This window comes from Oncorhynchus masou, chromosome 22 (genome assembly GCF_036934945.1).
Source record: "Oncorhynchus masou masou isolate Uvic2021 chromosome 22, UVic_Omas_1.1, whole genome shotgun sequence".
Taxonomy (NCBI): Eukaryota; Metazoa; Chordata; class Actinopteri; order Salmoniformes; family Salmonidae; genus Oncorhynchus; species Oncorhynchus masou.
The window spans coordinates 54,325,867-54,340,015 of NC_088233.1; positions in this window are offsets into that span (position 1 = coordinate 54,325,867).

The window sequence follows — 14,149 nt, forward strand, 5'->3', positions numbered from 1 at the left end:
TTTACTCAAGTAGTATTTTACTGGGTGACTTACACTTTTACTTGAGTCATCAAGTATGGCAATTGAGTACTTGTTCTACCACTGGGGTTTGCAGTGTCCTCTCGCTATTGCTCCTCCACTCCGTTGAAGGACTTTGTTTTAATCCGATAGGGATTCCCTTCAGTGCCCTATAGGTCTTACTGTAAGAGATCATGCAGGGCAGGGATGGTATGAGCGCTGGGAGGCAAGCACAAACAGTGCTAAAACAACCGCAGCGTTTCAATCCCGTGAGCAAAGACAACAACGTACCCGTTTGATGAACGGGGAGTTCCTTCCTTTGAACACTTAGTCATCTTAGCAGAAAAACACACATAGCTACAGTATGTGTAAACGCGACAGAAATAAGGTTAGCGTAGGGAGGGTAGAGGTTGCAGAGAGACTCTGTTATTGTCAAGAAGATGAGCTGGCCTTCCCACCCAATTACACTCAAACAGAAAGGGTCCCACACACTACTGCTAGCGTTCCACCCATTACTCACTGTGACAATGCCACACAGAATGCTAAATGGGTCAGTTCAAGACTCAACAGAACTGTCAGCACCCCAGCCGAGTAAACTGTAATCCCCCATAACTCAAAACTTTTGATGAAAGCCGCTACACTTAATATATCTGAGTACAGTTACTTGACGTGATCGTGTAGTCATTACTTAAACCGATAAAGTCACTGTAGGGGGTGCAGATTTGAGTTGTGTCAGCTTCAACATTTTGAGTAAGGCCATAACTAAACCACGCCTCCAATATCATTTCCCAGTGTGCCTTGCCTTGTGAGTGAATTGTAGAGTTAACACCCATGACTTGTACTTGTTAGTGACAGAGAAATCATTGTTGAATTCGTGCACTTTCACTCCTGTGGCTTTCACCAAGTGAGTTCGTAGGCAAATGTTCTCATTATAATTCAACTCTTTGTAACAATACATTACATATCTTATAAGGCCTTATTGTGAGGCCTAGCTTTACACTAATATAGTTGCCTGAAACTCATGGTTTATAGACCACATCAGGCCTGTAAAATACCATTAACTTTCCCCAAATTCACAGATTAAAAACCAATCCTGGTTGAAGGATTTCAAGGAATCTTCCAACTGGGATTTTTGGAAAACCTGGGAAATGTAAAATCAGAAACAGTGTGAGGAGACTACCTAAGCCATTTCAACCTCCATTCATAATGACTGCCAGGGTCAGAAACAGTGTGAGGAGACTACCTAAGCCATTTCAACCTCCATTCATAATGACTGCCAGGGTCAGAAACAGTGTGAGGAGACTACCTAAGCCATTTCAACCTCCATTCATAATGACTGCCAGGGTCAGAAACAGTGTGAGGAGACTACCTAAGCCATTTCAACCTCCATTCATAATGACTGCCAGGGTCAGAAACAGTGTGAGGAGACTACCTAAGCCATTTCAACCTCCATTCATAATGACTGCCAGGGTCAGAAACAGTGTGAGGAGACTACCTAAGCCATTTCAACCTCCATTCATAATGACTGCCAGGGTCAGAAACAGTGTGAGGAGACTACCTACGCTATTTCAACCTCCATTCATAATGACTGCCAGGGTCAGAAACAGTGTGAGGAGACTACCTAAGCCATTTCAACCTCCATTCATAATGACTGCCAGGGTCAGAAACAGTGTGAGGAGACTACCTAAGCCATTTCAACCTCCATTCATAATGACTGCCAGGGTCAGAAACAGTGTGAGGAGACTACCTAAGCCATTTCAACCTCCATTCATAATGACTGCCAGGGTCAGAAACAATGTGAGGAGACTACCTAAGCCATTTCAACTGGAACAACCATTTCAGTAACAGATGCAAAAAAATCTAACTAAATTATTGGATTAGTTGAGAAAAATGTATATTTTTGTAGTGTAAGATTGATCAATCACCTAATGTACATGAAAAAACACAGATTTTAAAAACAATTTGAATAAAATCAACCTTCAGTAGAGCATGCTGGTTAATTCTTTTTTAGTTGTGCTCTTCTCATTTAGTTTTGAGTCAGTACCACATAACCATTTGAATTAATAATGACTTTTCATTGACTTTAATCTAAGTATTTGAGTTTAAAATGCCATGGAGTTTACAGTGTAGTTATGGTGTTCATACTGTAGTCATCATGCAAGTGAAACATAGCATTTAGATTGTCACATCCCCACCGGTAGATGTGATGGGCAGATATTGTACGATAGTTTCTAAAATGCTATTAAAAAGTTACATAACGATGATACCGCTTTGTCACGCAATTGCAACTTAAGCCAGATAAGGTCCATACAATGTATGCACATCTGCATTGCTGACGTAAGGTCGTTTCTTTGCGTGGGAACAACTTTTACGTCTTGACCTGAGAAAATGTTTGCCTATAGAGCCGAATCACAATACTCGGGGTGTCTCTCGCCCATAGGGTTTGTTTAGCCTGGTTTTCATTGAGTGCATCCCAAATAGCTCCCTACAAACGGAACAAACGGAATAGGGTGGCATTTTGGATGCAACCCCTATGTGACCTGCGTGAACGAGCCTGTGCAGCTGGTCAGCGGCGTGCCAAATGCCTGTCTGTGTGACAGCAGCAGGAGTGATGTATTACGGGACTGTTGTGTCAGGACGGGAGGACCAACTGTCCAAAGTCAACTTCCCTAGACAATGTTGTTCAATAGAAAAACAAGTTGGATCAAAAAAAGAGAAAAAAAGAAATCAGGCTGGGCTGGACGTTTCAGAAACACGTCGCAGTCTGTGTCAGCATGTAGAGATCTATCTGGAAACGTAATATCAGGAAAGAACACACAACGGATTGGAGAAACGGATTATGAAGCGACACCATTATTGTCAAAAATATGTGTTGCTGTTGTGCTTTGTCGGCACTGTAGGACAGTGCGTAATGACTTCTATATTTATCTGGTGGCTGCCATGGATACCGTTCCAAAGTCTTGATATATGGAGGGCTGTAATCTTTGAGAACGTCCTTCTCTTTATTGACACATCATGCGGTGTTTTGCGTAGAAGAAGATGTGTGTTTCAGTATTTCAACCACGAAACAGGCTGCAGCAACAATATAATAATATATAATAATACCCCAGCTAAGCAGGGCTCTGTGTGGTGCTTTGAAGTACATTTCATCAGATTAGATTATCTGAAGGCAGAGAAGAGGAAGAAAAAAAGATGAACTTATTAAAAAGGAGCTTTTTCTCTCTGTATAAACACACTGATGCCAACAGCAAGCAATACATGAGTAATGAACAAAAGGCAGTCACTAATATCCATCAGTCAACACTCCTCTTCTCTTACTGTATTGGAAAACGTTCAAGTGAACAAAAACCAAGCAAAAAGGCACTCAACAATCTCCCAAACTCATTTTGACCAGATTTGTCATATGTTTTCCCAGAGAGTCTGGTGTCTACGTTGCCTCTGGTGTCTTTGCTGGCCGATCCCATGTTTCAGTGTTTCAGTGTTTCAGTATTTCATCTGAGCCGCTCTGTAAGAGAGATGTGTCTGTCTAAATGATGGTTTGAAGTGCAGGCAGGCTTTGATGTGGGCCTAATATGGCTTGTAAAAAGGGGATGCTGCACTTTGATGTGTTGGCTGAGGCTGTCCAGACACACACAAACTGGGCAGGCAGGCTAGCACCACTTGTCCTGTTTCTGCTGGCTGTCTGTCATCCCTGGGCAGTAAAAGACATGTAAACGTTCGGAGAGGCTAGTTACGGAGCGTCGTGTGGGTCTGTGAGGAGAGTTGGGCCTGCGTCCCAAATGGAACTCTATTCCCTAGGGCTCTGGTCAAAAGTAGTGCACTAAAAAGGGAACGTAGCCAGGTCTCTTGTCAAAAATAGTGCACTAAATAGGGAATAGGGTGCCAGAGAGAGAGGATCTGGGACACTGGAGGGGAATGGGAATAGGAATGGAACATCTATCTATATGCTGCCTGGCTGTCACATAAAGACAAACTAAGGCTTAGTACTGTGTGTTTATTTCCCATCCCTTCCTTTGCCACTGTGTGCATCACGTGGGAAAGGAGTGGATATTTTTATACACTGCATTGTGAAAGTATTCAGACCCCTTCATTTATTCCACATTTTGTTACGTTACAGCCTTATTCTAAAACTGATTAAATATATATTTTTCCTCATCAATCTACACACAATACCCCATACTGAAGAAACAAAAACAGCTTTTTAGAAATTATTGCACATTTCTTTAAAAAAACACTTAAACATCACATTTACATAAGTAATCAGACCCTTTACTCAGTACTTTGTTGAAGCATCTTTGGCAGAGATTACAGCCTCGAGTCTTCTTGGGTATGGCACACCTGCATTTTGGGAATTTCTCCCATTCTGCAGATCCTCTCAAGCTCTGTCAGGTTGGATGGGGAGTGTTGCTGCACAGCTATTTTCACAGCAATTTGTTTTCTGACTTCTTTCTCAGTCCCTGAAAAACATAACCACAGCATGATGCGACCACCACCATGCTTCACTGTAGGGATGATGCCAGCTTTCCTCCAGACGAGAGGCTTGGCATTCAGGCCAAAGAGTTCAGTCTTGGTTTCATCAGACCAGAGAATCTTGTTTCTCATGGTCTGAGAGTCTTTAGGTGCCTTTTGGCAAACTCCATGCGGGCTGTCATTTGCATTTTACTGAGGAGTGGCTTCCGTCTGGCCACTCTACCACAAAGGCCTGATTGGTGGTGTGCTGCAGAGATGGTTGTCCTTCTGGAAGGTTCTCCTATCTCCACAGAGGAACTCTAGAGCTTTGTCAGAGTGACCATTGGGTTCTTGGTAATCTCCCTGATCAAGGTCTTTCTCCCCCTATTGCTTAGTTTGACTGGGTGGCCAACTCTAGGAAGAGTCTTGGTGTTTCCAAACGTCTTACATTTAAAAACAATGGATACAACTGTGTTCTTGGGGACTTTCAATACTGCAGACATTTTTGGTGCCCTTCCTAAGATCTGTGCTTCGACACAATCCTGTCTTGGATTTCTACAGACAATTCCTTCAACCTCATGATTTGTTTTTTGTCCTGACATGCACTGTCAACTGTGGGACCTTATATAGACAGGTGTGTGCCTTTCCAAATCATGTCCAATCAATTGAATTTACCACAGGTGGACTCCAATCAAGCTGTAGAAACATCTCAAGGATGCGTAATGGAAACAGGATGCACCTGAGCTCAATTTCGAGTCTCATAGCAAAGGGTCTGAATACTTATGTAAGAAAAGGTGAGGGCCAGCACATTTAATTATTCTCATGATTGTTATGAAGGGCGATGGGTCAGCATCCATCGGGCCACTTCATAAATCATGCCGGTTTGCAGTGCCTCTCTTCCAAAGGCATTCTCTTTGATCTCCCGGGTGTAAATCACATACCTGGCCTCAGCTCTTGAGACCGTGTGCGTGTGCGTGTGTGAAAAAAGTGAGAGGGCCCTACATTTTTTCCCTCTTTTTTTTCAACATCTTTCACATAAAACAACGCCGTTGCTTTTAATATCAAAATTGATTTTAAATATGTTCGCATTGGTAACTAACTTCACTGTGACAAACAATTCCGTACTCCCCTCTGTCTGGTCTCTCAATTTAAGGCTGAGACCTACAGGTGGCAGTAGCTGGCTTGATTTTCTACTGCAATGTTTGATACAAATGACAGCATACACAAAGTATTATGAGTGAATGCACCACCATCAAAACTAATCTGAGGACTTCGGTCACTTCAAGATCTTCTATCGTCTTGATCTACTTAGTCAATCATCCAAGAGACAGTTTGCAGTTCTACTACACTGACTGGATCAAGTATTTCAAAGCGAATGCATGTGAAGTTTTCCTTGATAGAAATGTATCATTCATGGAATATTTATTTTAGATATTCCTCAGAAGGCATAGTGGATGTTTTATCATTTGAATAAAAAAGTTTGGTTTATTTGTACTTTTCTACATAGCTGTCAACAAGAGATGTCGTTTTAATATTGTTGCTTATGTTTCACAGTACACAATAAATTCACCAAACTAAATAACCAACTTTTAATACAGAATACAATGTAATGATTTCGGTAGCAGCTACAGTATCTGTGAGATCAAGAGGACTTGGCGGCAACTGTGGCTGGTGCCTCATTGCCAAACACAATATTCAGGGCTCCCCCAGTCACTTTAGCCCAAACATACACCTAATCCGCCAGAACCCACCAGATTAAACCCAATAACATACAGTCGAGTTTAAAAATAGAGAGGACAAAGGTCAAATCTACACAGGGATTTATGGTCTTACCATTATCACGCAACAGCTGGCAGCTCTGAGAAAGTAGTACCCCAGCCACAAGAAAGGCACAAGAAAAAAGATTTTGTGTGGAAGTGAATTCCGAAGTGCCCGAAGTGAGGACACCATGAAGCAAGTTTTAAAAGTGCATATTTACAAAAGCCACTCATGGTTCGGTGGGAGGGAGGCTGAAGAAAGTCAAAAGAGTGTGTATTTACCCAGCTGATTTCATAGAGAAAATGATATTTGCAGATCATGTGCGTAATCCGAGAAGAAACAGCTGAGGTCGACCATGGGAGAATGGCTGATAATGACATGAAAGAGAAGCTATCTGTCCGTTCCCTCACACTGCACCCAAGTCGTGGCTCAATCACGGCGCCTCATGTGCACAGAGGTCGCGTTATGAATGATACCCAATATGAAGAGCACTTGTGGTGTGATGAATTACACTTCAGAAGGCCCATTTATGCCATTATGAGAGGGATCCAAATATGTAAAGGTAAAGTCTGCTTCCAGGGACTTTCTCTTCAGATCTGGACAGCTCTGATCTCTGATCATGGACATTCTTTGTTGTCCTGGGAAAAATAAATTCCACTCCATCGCTGACCTTAACGGAATTGGTCGCATGGTGTGCGATGATAATCGAACAATGCACAATAAGCCATTATAATTAAATGATCTAAGAAACACCTGAGAATTTGGATTACATATTCAGTCCATTTCAAGACGTTGTCAGGCTGTCTCCCCAATCCACAGTAAGTAGCAGGATTTATCCACACCTTGTAGGTTATTACACTGTATACAGAGTCATTACCGACATGAAAACAATTAAACTCCTTGAAGGAAAAAAAATGGCGTTTTGAAGCTTGATAAAAAAATCTATGTTATTTCAAGGGAAGTCAGAGCATGGGTTTATTGTTAGCTTTTGGCCACCAAAGTGGAGACAGAAATGCTTTAAAGCAAACTCCAAAGCAGACCTTTTCGGCTCAATCAAAAACAGGTTTGGCTAAATGAGGTTGGCGGTGCTTAAGTACACTGAAGCGGGAGACTGAGAATTTACCTTGGTGCATTCCGATAGGGCTATACTAAAATGGCACAAAGGAAAGAACAAAACACATTAAAGATTGAAAAGGAGATGGCTTTGTCATTGGAAAAACAGGGAAATAACTTGTCAATGAAGAGTGAAGGCTTGGACAATATCCCAACCTGAACACTGACATGCTGTATCCATAGCATCTTTTGGACTAATTCTTGAGTAGCCTATACCTGGGTCTTTTGAGATTTCCCCTCTAACTTTCAATTTATTTTATTTTTATGTGTTCAATAGGCCTTGATGTATGAATATGTTCATGTTTGTCACTGGCATTCATAACACTAATGATTTTCGCTGTAATAATTGTGCTTGCATTTAGTGTTAGGGTTGTACCATGTAAAACACATGAAATCAATATAGGTAGGCTAAAGGTCTACCTTAGGCCTGACATAATATACATTCTAAATCTTAAATGGGGAACAGTAGGCCATCAGTTTTCACAACATTCATTACACACAAAAGAGAAAAGCATCAATCCATGAGACACAAAATAATCATGGCAATGTAATTATTTTCTCCAAATATAATTATTTTTAATTCTTAAAAGCTCACACGCATATTGCACTCACAAGCATATAGGCTAAGCCTATCAATTCAGAGAGGAATATGTTTTGAAATTAAATTGATTGAAATGACTGACTCACAATTGCAAATGCATCAAATCCTAGACCTTGAGGATAATGAATTGAAATATATTTTCCCGGGAGGTAAGTGTATATTTTGTTATGAGTAGGGGAGTCATGCACTCCCAAAATCTGAGGGGGAACAAGGTAGGCTACATGAGGATGGCTGGGGGGTGATCTAGAGCCATAATCATTATGCTTAATTCTATGTAAAAAATATGTTGATTTATCTGCATATCTAAGCATAACTCTTGAGCTGTTCAGACTGTTGGTTCTGAATTTAAATAAACGAAATATGCTTCTCTGACAAAATCTGGGTAAAAGATTTAAAGGAATGAATCTAATTCAGTACATTTAATTATTGCTTGCTTTTCTAAAGTCTACCAATCTTGCCAGCTAAATTACTCCAACTTGATTGATAGCTTGAAATGGCTTCTTGTTAGCTAGTTTCGAGGTTGGGACATTGGGAACATATCTGAGCTATCTTAAGCCAACTTCATTAAATTGCAAGGTGGCTATTGGTATTACAGAAAAAAATATTATTACTATTATTATTATTTAAAAAAAGGACAAATCTGAGGGGCACGTGTCCCTGTGCCCCCTAAGGGAATGACGTCTCTGGTTTTTTCAATCCATGAACTGAATTTAAGTGTGTTTCTTTGTTGAATTACAATTAAATCAATCCCAATTCAATGATACATGAACTGTATTTAAATGCGTTTCTTTGTTGAATTACAATTAAATCAACCCCAATTCATTGATATATGGAAATTATTTGTGAGACAATTGAGACTTTTTAAATCATGATCAAATTTACAATAACCATTCTCTGCTAAGATCCGGCATTATAGCAACCACTATTAGAGCAAAAACAAGACCAAGTTGATGGCAATGTGGAGAGTGTTTCTAGAAAACATCATCTACAGTACCTACTCAAGAAGTGCTTTGAGTAAAAGGCTCCGAACACTGCTTCAGTCTACTCTATGCCAGGAGTAGTAAAGTCCCTATTAGAGTGGCTCCCCAGCCTCCACCTCTAGCCCTACTACAGCAGGAGAGCACGGAGGGAGCAGCATTGCGAGCAGATGTGGGGTGGCCAGGCCTTGCAGCGCTGCAGTCCAACACAATGGTGGTTTAGCCTAACAGCTTACGCAGCCAATTAAGGGTAATCCACTGATGTAGCATTGTCTCAGACAGATAACATAGCTGCTAAGTGCCCCTGCTAATGAGAATAGCGAAGGATAGGGCAAAAACCTCCTCAGAGACCCTGGACGACAACAACATCTCAGAGAAATTTCCTCACAATGTGACGGCTGTGTGTGTGATTTTGGGGACCATTGTCTTGTGGATGCTGACATAATTGGGTGTTAGAGTAGATGCATCGGCGAGATACAGTGTTGCATATCCTTGCTCCTCTCTGGATGGGTTGTGCTGTAGTGTAGTGAATCCCTTCTCTGCAGAGGCAGAGCGAGTACATAGAAAGTAAACAACCAATACTGTATGTCCTAAGTAGACAGGCTATAATAACTGCTTTTCATCGCAGTAATATAGGTAGATATTTTATTTTTAAAGTTATCAAACATTTCTTCATCCAGATTAGTCTTATTAATTAAGATAGAAGAGTTTCAGGGTGCTGATCTAGGATCTGTCCATACAATCTTATTCATTATGACCTAAAAGACAAAGCTGATCCTAGATCTGCACTCCTGATCGCGTTTAGACAGATAGCCAAATTCTGATCTTTTTTCCACCGATTGGTCCTTTGACCAGTGACATCAGATCTTTTCAAATCAGATATTTTTCAGAGCTGACCTGATTGGTCAAAAGAAATGGGCCCTGATCCAAAAAAACAGCTTCAACAGACTTCAGTCCTCAGATATTCTAAAGCATTATATGGTAGTAGTCAGGCATTTATTAGTTCTTCAAGAATCAATGGCTATATATTATTAATTTAAATGTAAAAATGGATGTACTGTATCAATCCCAGATTGCCCCTTTAATGTAGTTTCAGCTTCCTCAGGGTCCACCCTCATTGACACTTTTATACTTCTGTACTAACATAGGGCTATGGTCACCTGGTAGCAGGAATGTGATTTTCACACCTGAGGAGGGAAAAGAGGTGCCAAGTCTCTTCACACCAAAAACCAATTGAACTAACACTAAAATTTGATGAACTAATTGATAAATTAGGTGTGGGATCAATTAGGTCCAGACTGCAAGTGTTTACAAAGCTGTATTTTGGACAGGAGTCATGTGTTGCAGAATAAAAAGCTGTATCTGTGTGGAAAATACCTCTGGATTATGGTGAATTTCTCATGAATTATTCCGGATTTGGTTTAATGTTCACATAATGAGACCTTTGCCCACAAAAACACTACAGTGTCAGAAACCCATTTATTGTAAGACATTGGCTCCCCACCATAGAAGTAGAAGGAATATCATTATTAGAACTATGGAATTGTATTCTTTTTCCATGCCTCCAACCAAACCTCTGAATAATTCTGCTATGAAAAGTGTAGCTGTTTATATATATATATATTTAATCTGAATAATTCATTAATGTACTCATTATTTAGTCTTATATGCATTCAGACATTAAATATTTTGTGGTAGTAAAATAATGATCATTTCAAATTGACAAAAATAGAACGACCCACACCCACACCCACACACGATCACACATGCGGGCACAGAAATGCATTGCAGCAAGAAAATGTAGTTCACTCTACACTGAGTAGCTGGAGGAGCATAATGATTTTATTGTTTGGGTGAAAGTCTCCTTCCCACTATTTACAACCTCTGGGTGTAATCCAGATGTCTGGATCTGTGTCACTGTGTCCTCACACACATGTGCATCCTGACACTAGAAATGGTGGAGGAGCTTAGTACCCCAGGCTTTACTACAGCATATCTCCCACTAACCCATGGCGCACTGTGTGTGTGTGTCCACCTATTCCTTGTCATTTGATCACACATTACACCAGAATAGATGAAAAGGTAAAAGCATTGCAAGATTCACATGTAACGTAACCGTAGTAACATTTTGTAAGCTTTTCTAGGAAAATACTACTACGGTTATATTACATGTGATTTTTGCAATGCTGTTTCGGTGTAATGTGGGATCAATGAATGACAAGGAGTTGCCTTGTATGGAAAAGCCTTGCTTTGCCTTGACTCCTAAGATCATGTCTCTTTTATGGCTGGATAAATGTTGTCTTTGACATAGTGTAGGGAAAGAGAGGGCCTACTTGTAATTGGCCGCATTAGCATCGTTATTGCTCACTGCCGGCCCCTGCCGCTCTGTCTCCGTCTCCTCTTCTCTCATTGGCCTTCGCTACATTCCAGTGAATTTACAAGCTACCTGGGGATGTATTTCTTTCCCTTCTCTGTACTAACAGGGCCTAATGAGCAGCCCTGTTCTGTCCTGTGTGTTATTGTATTGTGTCCAGAATGAAATCCTATTCCCTTTACAGTGCACTACTTTTGACCAGGGCCCACAGTACACTATATAGGGTGTAGGGTGCCATTAGGGACACACACTGTGTGTTTCTGCTGTTCTGAGGAGTACAACACACTGGCTTTATCAATAGGTGCATCGATGACGTAGTCCACACAGTGACCGTACGTACATACCTCAACCAGAAGCCATGGATTACAGGCAACATCCGGACAGAGCTAAAGGGTAGAGCTACCACTTTAAAGGAGGGGGACTCTAACCCGGACTACAACCCGGACTACACCAGCTCCGAAGCTCATCAAATGTGGCAGGACTTGCAAACTATTACGGACTAGAAAGGGACACAGCCCCGAGCTGCCCAGTGACACAGCCCCGAGCTACCCAGTGACACAAGCCTACCAGACGAGCTAAATTACTTCTTTGCCTGCTTTGAGGCAAGCAACACTGAAGCATGTATGAGAGCATCAGCTGTTCCAGACGACTGTGTGATCACACTCTCCGTAGCCAATGTGAGTAAGACCTTTAAACATGTCAACATTCACAAGGCCGCAGGGCCAGAGAGATTACCAGAACGTGTACTCCGAGCATGCACAGACCAACTGGCAAGTGTCAGTTCACTGACATTTTAAACCTGTCGCTGACCGAGTCTGTAATACCAACTTGTTTCAAGCAGACCACCATAGTCCCTGTGCCCAAGAACATCAAGGTAACCTTCTAAATGACTACTGACCCGTAGCATTCACGTCTGTAGCCATGAAGTGCTTTGAAAGGTTGGTCACGGCTCACATCAACACCATTATCCCAGAAACTCTAGACCCACTCCAATTTGCATACCGCCCCAACAGATCCACAGATGATGCCATCTCTATTGCACTCCACACTGCCACACCTGCCCTTTCCCACAGCTCAGGGTTCAACTCCATAGTGCCCTCAAATCTCATCACTAAGCTAAGGACCCTGGGACTAAGCACCTCCCTCTGCAACTGGACCCTGGACTATTTGACGGGCCGCCCCCCCCGGGTGGTAAGGATAGGTAACAACACGTCTTCCACGCTGATCCTCAACACAGGGGCCCCTCAGGGTACGTGCTCAGTCCCCTCCTGTACTCCCTGTTCACCCATGACTGCATGGCCAAGCACCACTCCAACAGCATAATTAGGTTTGGTAGGCCTGATCACCAACAACAATGAGACAGCCTATAGGGAGGAAGTCAGAGATCTGAAAGTGCGGTGACAGGATAACAACCTCTCCCTCAACATGATCAAGACAATGGAGATGATTGTGGACTACAGGAAAAGGAGGACCAAACATGCCCCCATTCTCATCGATGGGGCTGTAGTGGAGCATGTTGAGAGCTTTATGTTCCTTGGTGTCCACATCAACAACAAACTATCATGGTCCAAACACACCAAGACAGTCGCAAAGAGGGCACGACAACACCTATTCCCGCTCAGGAAACTGAAAAGATTTGGCATGGGTTCTCAGATCCTCAAAAAATTCTACAGCTTCACCATCAAGAGCAACCTGACTGGTTGCATCACTGCCTGGTATGGCAACAGCTCGGCCTCCAACCGCAAGGCACTACAGTGGGTAGTGCGTACGGCCCAGTACAACACTGGGGCCAAGCTTCCTGCCATCCAGGACCTCTATACCAGGTGATGTCAGAAGAAGACCCAAAAAATTGCCAAAGACTCCAGCCACCCTAGTCATAGACCGTTCTCTCTGCTACTGCATGGTAATCGATACCGGAGTGCCAAGTCTAGGTCCAAAATGCTTCTTAACAACTTCTACCCCCAAGCCGTAAGACTCCTGAACAGCTAATCAAATCGCTACCCGGACTATTTGTATTGCCCCCCCCCACCCCACCCCCATTTATCTCTGCTGCTACTCTATGTTTTTTATCTATGCATAGTCACTGTACCTCTACCTACATGTACGTATTACCTCAGTTACCTCGACTAACCTGTGCCCCTGCACATTGACTCTGTACCGGTGCCCCCTGTTTATAGCCTCCACATTGACTTTGTACCGGTACCCCCTGTATATAGCCTCCACATTGACTCTGTACCGGTACCCCCTGTATATGGCCTCCACATTGACTCTATACTGGTACCCCCTGTATATAACCTCCACATTGACTCTGTACTGGTACCCCCTGTATTTAGCCTCACTACAGTTACTTTATTGTTGCTCCTCAATAATTAGTTTTCTTCACATATACAGTATATATATATATATATATTTTTGTACTTCAGCTTATTTTAGAAAATACCTTCTTAACACTATTTTTCTTGAGACTGCATTGTTGTTTTTGTGTAAGCATGTGGATATGAAGAACTTGCAACAAACATGCTCCAACATGAATTAACATAACCATAGACCACTTAAACTGGTACAACACTTTGACAGGTGACCAAAAATAATAATAATTGCAAGCCACGCTCCCAATAAGCCACACCTCCAATATAATTTCCCAGTGTTCCTTGCCTTTTAAGTTGGACTGTATTTGTTAGTGACAGAGACATGTTTGTACAATTCGTTCATTGTCAGTCACGTGGAGTTCACCAAGTGAGTTCCTAGTGTAGGCTAATGTTAGCATTAAAATGTAACTGTTAATGACAAGACATTATATTACACTGCTCAAAAAAATAAAAGGGAACACTTAATTAAACAACACAATGTAACTCCAAGTCAATCGCACTTCTTAGAAAT